Here is a 9,639-nt window from a genome sequence, read left to right as displayed (position 1 = left end):
TCGCCAAGGAGTTGCGGTGAAATCGAACAATTGATTTCATTGGAGACCTTTTGGCGACCCCTCTGTATGCTCACTATGGAGAAAAAGCTACTTCAATTGACAAAACTTTCACCAATCGTCACCCGAATCGATGTGCCCACGTCAACCATCAGCACGATCGGCCCAATTTTTGTGATTTGGTAAACGTTAAAGCGTTTTCTTCCGGATTGTCCGCGTGGCCGTGCGTGGAACAGGCACACCGCCCACACACACATACATAATAATATTGATTTCAAGAATATATATATATATATATATATATATATATATATATAGATATACACACTCAACAAAAATATAAACTCAACACTTTTGTTTTGGCTCCCATTTTTTGTGAGCTGGAGTCCAAGGTCCAAAACTTTTTCTACATCCACAAAAGGCCATTTCCCACAAATATTGTTCACCAATCTGTCTAAATCTGTGTTAGTGAGCATTTCTCCTTTGTCGAGATAATCCATCCCACCTGACAGGTGCTTACTAGACAGCATGATTATCGCACAGGTGTGCCTTAGGCCGGCCACAATGAAATGCGCAGTTTTATCCCACGGCACAATGTTCTGAGGGAGCGTGCAATTGGCATGCTGAGTGCAGGAATGTCCGCCATGTTCATTTCTCTACCCTAAGCCGTCTCAAAGGCGTTTCAGACGATCTGGCAGTACATCCGAGCGGCCTCACAACCGCAGACCGCGTGCAACCGCATCCAGCGCGTTCACCGCCAACATCGTGCGAGACCGGCCGCCCGGACGGCTGCCGCAACAAGCGGTCTGCATAACCAAAGAATTCCTGCAAAAAAACTGTCAGAAACCGTCTCAGGGAAGCTCATCGGCACGCTCGTCGTCCTCATCGGGGTCTCGACCTGACTGCAGTTCGTCGTCGTAACCGACTTGAGTTCCTGTCACAACTTCGCACAGCCATTGAAGAGGAGTGGACGAGCATTCCACAGGCCACCGTCAACAACCCGATCAACTCCACGCGAAGGAGATGTGATTTGCGCTGCGTGAGGCAAACGGCGGTCGCACCACGTACCGACTGGCCTTTTATTGTGGCCGGCCCAAGGCCCACCTGTGCAATAATCATGCTGTCGAATCAGCATCTTGATATGCCACACCTGTGCGCTGGGATGGATTTTCTCGACAAAGGAGAAATGCTCACCAACACAGATTTAGACAGATTGGTGAACAATATTTGCGGGAAATGGCCTTTTTGTGTGTGTCGAAAAAGTTTGAGATCTTTGAGTCCAGCTCCCAAAAAATGGGAGCCCAAACAAAAGTGTTGCGTTTATATTTTTGTTCAGTGTGTACACACGCACACATACATACCCGTATGTGTGTGCGTGTACTGTATATAGGCTTTCCAGGCGAACCGGTGGTCAGCTCGACGTCTCCGAGGCGTTTTGGCCCCGACCGATCAGTCTCGGCGGTCTCCGCGGCGTCTCCGCCGGCGAGATGGGCCCTTAAGCGACACGCTTCCTCCACACTCATCCTCACCTCACGCGAGGTGGTTTGATGTTGATAAAACACTCCAACTCTCGTTCATTTGGTGTCAGCATGGGCGTTCCATTAAATGTCCTTGCTCGATGAATGAATGCATTTTTGCTATTGTTTTATATAATTTACGTACATTGTTGAGCAAAATAACGCCGCTCGGATGAGTTAGCGGAAGGGGGGTTTGCACGGATGTAGCTTAGCTCAGCTTAGCTTAGCCTAGCATCGTTGAAAGTGGGGTGAAAGTGAACCAACAGCGCAACGAGTGCTGAGTCGCGTCTTGTTTGGACCACTGAAATGTATCGCGTGTAGTTCTATCAAAAGAAGCCTCACTACGAGTTTCAGAAGGGAACAAAGTGAATTTCCTCAAATAGTGGCCCTCCCTCAAAAAGACCGGGCCCAAATTCTTGGGCCCTTCAAAACAAAATCTCAAAAAGATACCTCTTGCCCCCATGTGGGAAAAAAAAAAAAAAAAAAACTGCTGACCCCATTTCAACTCCATTGCTAACCAAAACGGCAGCACCTAGCGAGGCCTGTAAACGCTCCTGTCAATGAATGAAAGTGTACAGTGTACGCCAGTTCAAAGGAGCCATATTGAGCATTGTTTTTCACAATTTAAAACAAAAACACTTTTCACCGCACCCATGTTGATAACTTAGCGAACACTATTAAAACATTATTATCAGAAGCTATTGCTGCGGGGGGAAGAGTTAACGAATTCAAACCTGTGATAACACTGCAGCTCTGCTTACCTTTTGGCTTTGATATGAATTTGGAACTTGGGCCAGCCTAGCTTCCCTGTCATCGGGTTCGGAAACTTGGCGCGGGGTCGGTCACGGTGTTAATTAGCCCCGCTGTTTGCTAACAGTCCACACACGCAATTTGCATACAACAGGGGTCGAAGGACTTCAGATTTTTTGTAGTCGACGCGAAGGTGATGATAATCGAGTGGACTTCGATGAATCGATGACGTCATTGATATTTGTTGTTGTTGTCGACTGGCTGCGCGTGCCGACAAACAGGGGAAAGTTCATCCGATCGCATTCAGACAGTCACTCGTCCGCTTGCCTTCCGGCGCATTCAACGCCTCGCAGACAGTCGGAAAGTGGAAAGCCAATCTGCAGCTGCGTTACGTGAATTGTTTTATTGAGATCTGACTGTCTGTGAGACCGTGAAGGCATCTGTGGTTTGTGATTGGATGAGTGAGTCAGGGGGCGGGGCCAGCGGAAGCGGGACGAGGATTGCGAGCGTTTGTCTGCAGGACGAAGGATGTCGACCGAGAGCTTTTTCTGGCAAGATTAAAGGTAGATTTTCACAATAAAGAGGTTATTGATGGACCAGCGCTCGTCTCGGTTTCATCTTCCAGGCAGACGCGTGAGATTGTCTTTCTTTTCACCGATACAGGAGGCATTTGGTGAATTCGCCGACGGCTGACGTGAGGATTTAAGGCTGTTCTGCAGCTGGCGTTAGCGGACGCCTTTTCAGAGGGCCCTGCATTTGTTTTATTCGACGATAGACTTGCACATTTTCCACGTGAACGTGTTGCTACCGATCTCATTTTTACTCCAATATTTCCACCGGCGGCGGCACGGCGGACGGCTGGTCAGAGGGTCTGCCTCACAGTTCCGAGGACCTGGGTTCGATCCCCGGTCCTCGGAACCCCTGTGTGGCGTTTGCATGCTCTCCCCTTTGCCCGCGTGGGTTTTCTCCGGGCACATCCCAAAAACATTCTTGCGAGGTTCATTGAAGACTCCAAATGGCCCGTAGGTGTGAATGTGGTTTGTATAATTTGAATACTATCTACAGCCCCCAGATACATCCTGCACACAGTTTTTAGGAGGCTCACAGATTTTGTGAAAATGGCTTCCTTTAACCAAGATCCCACGCTGCATTGTGGCCACGGTGTGTTTTGCGCCGGTCTCGCTGACATAAAAGGCGTAAATCTGCGCTGTTCGGCTCGCCGGCCGGCCGGGAACATCTGTTTCTTCGAGCAGCTGGCGAGCTGGCGGCCGCCGTAAATAACGTACTGTAAGTCAACGCGGCCTGGCAGCATCGCAGCTCTTTTCAGAATAAGTAAGTAAGTTATTTGTTTTTATTTGTTTTGATTTAAATGCGAAAAGTAGGATTCAGGATTCGTTTTTTTTTCCAAGTGGACTTACGAGTCAATTCCAAGCACCACTGATTTGTTGGTAGCTCTCCTGTCCGCCGATCGACATGCCGCGCTGTGTCTAGCTCCGCCCTTTTTGGTACCGTACCACTGCGCTGGGTATCCCAACAGAATGGTTTCAAAAAGTTACGTGGATCAATTGTCCGCAACTTTTTCAATGAAAACACAAAACTCAAAATAGACACATACACACACATACAAACATGGGTAGTGTGGGTACTGGGATCAGGCAATATTTTCATGGTATCATGCCGCTAGCTTCTTGGACAAACCTTTCCAGAAACCGTATATGATTTATGCATTCATCAGTACAACAATAATACGTGAACTGATTTAAAGGTGCCATATTTTGCCAAACCAACTTGTTCTCGTGTTTGGATGAAATATTGTCTCCATGGTGCCTCAGTCCACACGTGAAATCTGAATTCAAACGGTCCACGCATTCCTGAGATCCGGGTGTTTTTCTGCCGACAGGCCTGAAATCAGGTCTTTGGAATTCCTCGAGCTTTATCTATGTCACTAGCGAAGCTCTCCGCCTACCTCTCCGCTGCCGAGCCAGCGCTGTCGACATAACAAACGCGTGTGGGTCTTCTACGCGGAGGCGACGAATCAGAGGAAAGGTGGCGGTCCAAATATGGACAAAGCGGATACGAAACTGGGTCAAACAGAAGTAGCTGTCAGAGGGGCCTTTTCTCGACACTCGTATGACAAAACCAAGGTGGTTTTTAAATGAAATTGACACTTTTATACTAAGTCCATGTTAGAGGAGGACCTCTATGGAGGTCAAAATAGCCAAAATACTATGATACACAATTACAACCATGTCATAGCTATGACATAAATAGCTTTGGTGGCGTGTTAATATAATGAAGCAAAGGAACAAAGGCCTTAAAAGACCACATTTAACGCGGTGCTAATTGCATGTACTGGTCAATCACCGTTGGCGTTATTATGACAAACCAACGCATCATATCACGTTTAGTACAATTGAAGAAATGATGATCAGTCGGCGTAGCAATCGATGTGGTGTTATGAATGTTAAGTCACCAAGGGAAAACCTGAGAGGAGATGGACGTGCGTAGAATTGAAGTGAGCTGCTTGAGCTTTTTCTCCATTTAAAGCGGAGGTGGGAAATGTATGGCCCGCGGGCCACCTACATTGCCGTGAAAAAGTATTGGCCCACTTCTCAAATTCTGATGTTTTTACATCGTCAGCCGTTCAGCACTTGACTTGCTGGTGTGTTTTGGATCGTGATCCTGCTGCAGAACCCAAGTGCGCTGCAGCTTGAGATCACAAACTGATGGCTGAACATTCTCCTTCAGGATTTTTTGTTAAAGAGGAGAATGCATGGTTGCATCAATCACAGCAAGTTGTCCAGGTCCTGAAAGAGATAAGCAGCCCAAGACCATCACACGACCACCACCATGTTTGACTGTTGGTATGATGTTCTTTTTCTGAAATGCTGTGCTACATTTACACACATACCTTCCAAAAAGCTTTTTTTTTTAGATCTTCTGTCCGACTTGATTTTGTCGGAACGGAGTCTGTTTAAGAGATTTCTTGATTGAACAGGCCTGGAGGTACTTGGACTTGGATACGATGAGTGAAAATTGTGTTTAGCCACAATGAATTCCTGATTTAACAAGGGGGGTAATTACTTGTTCACACAGGGCCTTGATTTCCTTAATAAATGTCATCATTTGAATGCATCATTTTAAGTTCACTTGGTTCATATTTGTCTGATATTTACATGTATTTGATGATTAAGATCATGAAAGTTGGGAAACAAAAAAAAATATATATATAAGAATTTGAGAAGGGGCCCAATTCTTTTCCACGGCACTGTACGGCCCACTGAGCATTTATCAAAAGCCCTGTAATATTTGTGGCAGTCAGTCCTATTTTCCTCCAAATATTGGTTTCATAAAATGTATTCATTAAATTATTTCTTTAAAGAATGACAACAACCCCAATTCCAATGAAGTTGGGACGTTGTATTAAACAGAAATAAAAACAGAATACAATGATTTGCAAATCACGTTCAACCCACATTTAATTGAATACACTACAAAGACAAGATAGTTCATGTTCAAACTGAAAAACTTGATTGTTTTTAGCAAATAATCATGAACTTAGAATTTTATGGCTGCACCACGTTCCAAAAAAGCTGGGACAGGCTCATGTTTAGCACTGTGTTAAATCACCTTTTCTTTGAACCACATTCAATAAACGTTTGGGAACTGAGGACACTCATTGTTGAAGCTTTGTGGGTGCAATTCTTTCCCAGTCTTGCTCGATGTACAGCTTCAGCCGTTCAACAGTCCGGGGTCTCCGTTGTCGTATTTCACATTTGATAATGCGCCAGACATTTTCAATGGGAGACGGGTCTGGACTGCAGGCAGGCCAGTCGAGTACCCGCACTCTTTTACTCTGAAGCCACGCTGTTGTAACACGTGCAGAATGTGGTTTGGCAATGTCTTGCTGAAATAAGCAGGGGTGTCCGTGAAAAAGACGTTGCTTGGATGGCAGCGTATGTTTCTCCAAAAGCTGTATGTACCTTTCAGCCAGAATGGTGTCGTCACAGATGTGTAAGTTCCCCATGCCAGTGGCACTAACACAGCCCCATACCATCACAGATGCTAGCTTTTGAACTTTGCGTCCATAACAGTCCGGATGGTTCTTTTCCTCTTTGGCCCGGAGGACACGACGTCCACAATTTCCAAAAACAAGAAGATGAGCTCGGGCCCAGAGAAGCCGGCGGCGTTTCTGGGTGTTGTTGATAAATGGCTTTTGCTTTACATAGTTGACTTTCAAGTTGTACTTACGGATGTAGCGCCAAACCGTATTTACTGACATTGGTTTTCTGAGGCGGCACGGTGGACGACTGGTTAGAGCATCTGCCTCACAGTTCTGAGGACCGGGGTTCAATCCCCGGCCCCGCCTGTGTGGAGTTTGCATGTTCTCCCCATGCCTGCGTGGGTTTTCTCCGGGCACTCCGGTTTCCTCCCACATCCCAAAAACATGCATGTAGGTTAATTGACAACTCTAAATTGCCCGTAGGTGTGAATGTGAGTGCGAATGGTTGTTTGTTCCTATGTGCCCTGCGATTGGCTGGCAACCAGTGCAGGGTGTACCCCGCCTCCTGCCCGATGATAGCTGGGATAGGCTCCGGCACCCCCGCGACCCTAGTGAGGAGAATGGATGGATGGATGATTGGTTTTCTGAAGTGTTCCTGAGCCCGTGCGGCGATATCCTTTACGCGTTGATGTCGGTTTTTGATGCAGTGCTGCCTGAGGGCTCGAAGGTCACGGGCATTCAATGTTGGTTTTCGGCCTTGCCGCTTCCATGCGGTGATTTCTCCGGATTCTCTGAACCTTTGGCTGATATTATGGACCGTAGATGATGAAATCCTTAAATTCCTTGCAATTGTACGTTGAGGAACATTGTCCTTAAACTGTTTGACTATTTTCTCACGCCCTTGTTCACAAAGAGGTCAACCTCGCCCCATCTTCGCTTGTGAATGACTGAGCAATTGAGGGAAGCTCCTTTTCTAGCCAATCATGGCGCCCACCCGTTCCCAATGAGCCTGTTCACCTGTGGGATGTTCCAAACACGTGTTGGATGAGCATTCCTCAACTTTTTTTGTCACCTTGCAGGCATAAAATTCGAAGTTTGTGATTATTTGCGAAAAGCAATCAAGTTTGAACATTAAATATCTTGTGTTTGTAGTGTATTCAATTAAATATAGGTTGTACGTGATTTGCAATCATTGTATTCTGTTTTGATTTATGTTTAACACAACATCCCAACTTCATTGGAATTGGGGTTGTAGACTGATTTATTTTAATTAATAACCAAATATATACAACTTCAGCAATTGTACATCAACCCTGAACACACACACACACACACATACAGTATGTATTGTATAAATCTCTTCTACGAATGACCTGGTCCATCTGTTCATTTTAAAAAAGCAATGTTGCACTTTTCCCACTTCTGGTTTGAAAGTAACGTGTCGGAGTGTGTGCATGTGCGTGTTAATCCGCGTCCATCAGGCTGCCATCCAAAGCGTAAACGCGAACATGCTGACACAACATCTCAAAAACAACAAATACTCTATTGTCAATATACTGTAAAGTGTGCTTTTCATTCAATATGCTGAAGCTGAATCAATAATAATATGTGGTATGATTGTTTACGAATGATTTAACACATGCTCTTGTGTTCTCAATATGTTCTCATAAGTTTGAAACGTGCGTGAGCGCCATCTACAGCGCCAGAGTGGTGACGACTCCCAAAGTACAGAGTGTGCAGTCGAGTCACTTGTCAATTGTTAGCTTTGACGTTCCGTTATAGTCATGATAGTGATACCAACCAACCGACGAAGTAAAGGTATCATTTGTATTTTCCCTAGTAGAGGCAGCACTTCATCACCGAGTCGCCCAATTGCACTTGTCAATTAGTGTAGCGGATGAGTTATTTTTTGGAACAATGCTTCTTTCGTCACGTTTGTCTCGATTGAAAAATGTTGAAAACCACGATCATTTTCTGGAATGTTGACCCCTAGTTGTCGAAACACAAAAATAACAGTCTCGTTCCGAGTTTGCTTGTGCTTCTTTTACCGAATTCTACGGTAACGCACAAGTCGCTCGTTTCACATTGTGACAAATTGTAAATAGAGATTTTTTATTTTATTTTTTTTTAATTATTATTATTTGTTTTTTCCATACATACACGAGTTCAGTTTTGTGGCAAAAAAAAAAATACATCTGTTCATTCTATACTTCCGGAATATGTTGTTAAGGCCTCTTCCCTGTCTTGTTGCTAATATTCCGTCCCAAACAAATTATAACAAGAATATGATGACATGATATTCGAACAATGTTGCCTTAAATGACAAGATGCTCCAACTGTCGTGCTAATTTTAGTGTTGATTTCCTCTTAGCGGGAAAAATATGGTAATATTAGACATTTTAAATCAAATGATGTCGCATTCATGTTGCTCTGAAAATTGGATTGTGACAATCAGTGTAGTCACAGAATAAATTGAAATAATTGTTGCATTGTTATTATTATTATTATTATTATTAGACTAGTAAGTAAAATGGTATAGTATAATATTCCAACAAGGAACCTTTTTTTTTTATCATTACTTGGCTAGTAGTTAGCATGCCCATGAATTAGCATCCTATTAGTCCCCACGACATATTTTCATTTTAAATCTAAGGACGATTTGCACTTCCCGCTATTATTGCCAGGTATTTATGGCGGTGGTTTCCTTCCGGACACACGTTGCTGACAAGACAACAACAATTTCAGCAAGCTAATGCGTGTTAGCAACGGAGCTAACGCCAAATGCAACAAACGTGCACCGACGTCGACCGCAATAATGACTTTTAGCAAGTTGCCATGCTAACGTTGTTGCCGGCTCACCAAAACAGTTGTTTGTACGCGGCACAAGATTAACAGGTGCCGACACACGCTAGCTATAACATTGACAGTGATAGTAAAAAAAAAAATATATATATATATTAAAAAAAAAAAAAAAACACTCAAGGATCGTCTTTATTGATCAATGATTGATTGTGATATCCAATGTTGGGGAGTAACTAATTACATGTAAAAAGATGACGTCATTTAATTCCAAAATGAATGTAACTACCCATTATATTCCTGGGAGAATATGTGTAATTTTTACAATTTTAATTACATTTGAAAAATCGCCGCAAAAGCTCAGATTTTCTTTTTATGTCACTTCCTCCTTCTCCAGCCAAAACTTGCGATTGGCTCTCTTTGGCCATGTGTCATTCAAACATGACATATTTTTTCCAAATATGACCTCCAATTCGTTCGTCTGATATTTTGAAAAGGTTAGACTCATAGTTACATTTACATTTCATCACGTTTTGTTATGAGTTTATTATTTGTGTAGAGAACAATTCATTC

This window comes from Phycodurus eques, chromosome 1, assembly GCF_024500275.1.
Source record: "Phycodurus eques isolate BA_2022a chromosome 1, UOR_Pequ_1.1, whole genome shotgun sequence".
Classification (NCBI taxonomy): Eukaryota; Metazoa; Chordata; class Actinopteri; order Syngnathiformes; family Syngnathidae; genus Phycodurus; species Phycodurus eques.
Note: the sequence above shows the minus strand (reverse complement) of the source record.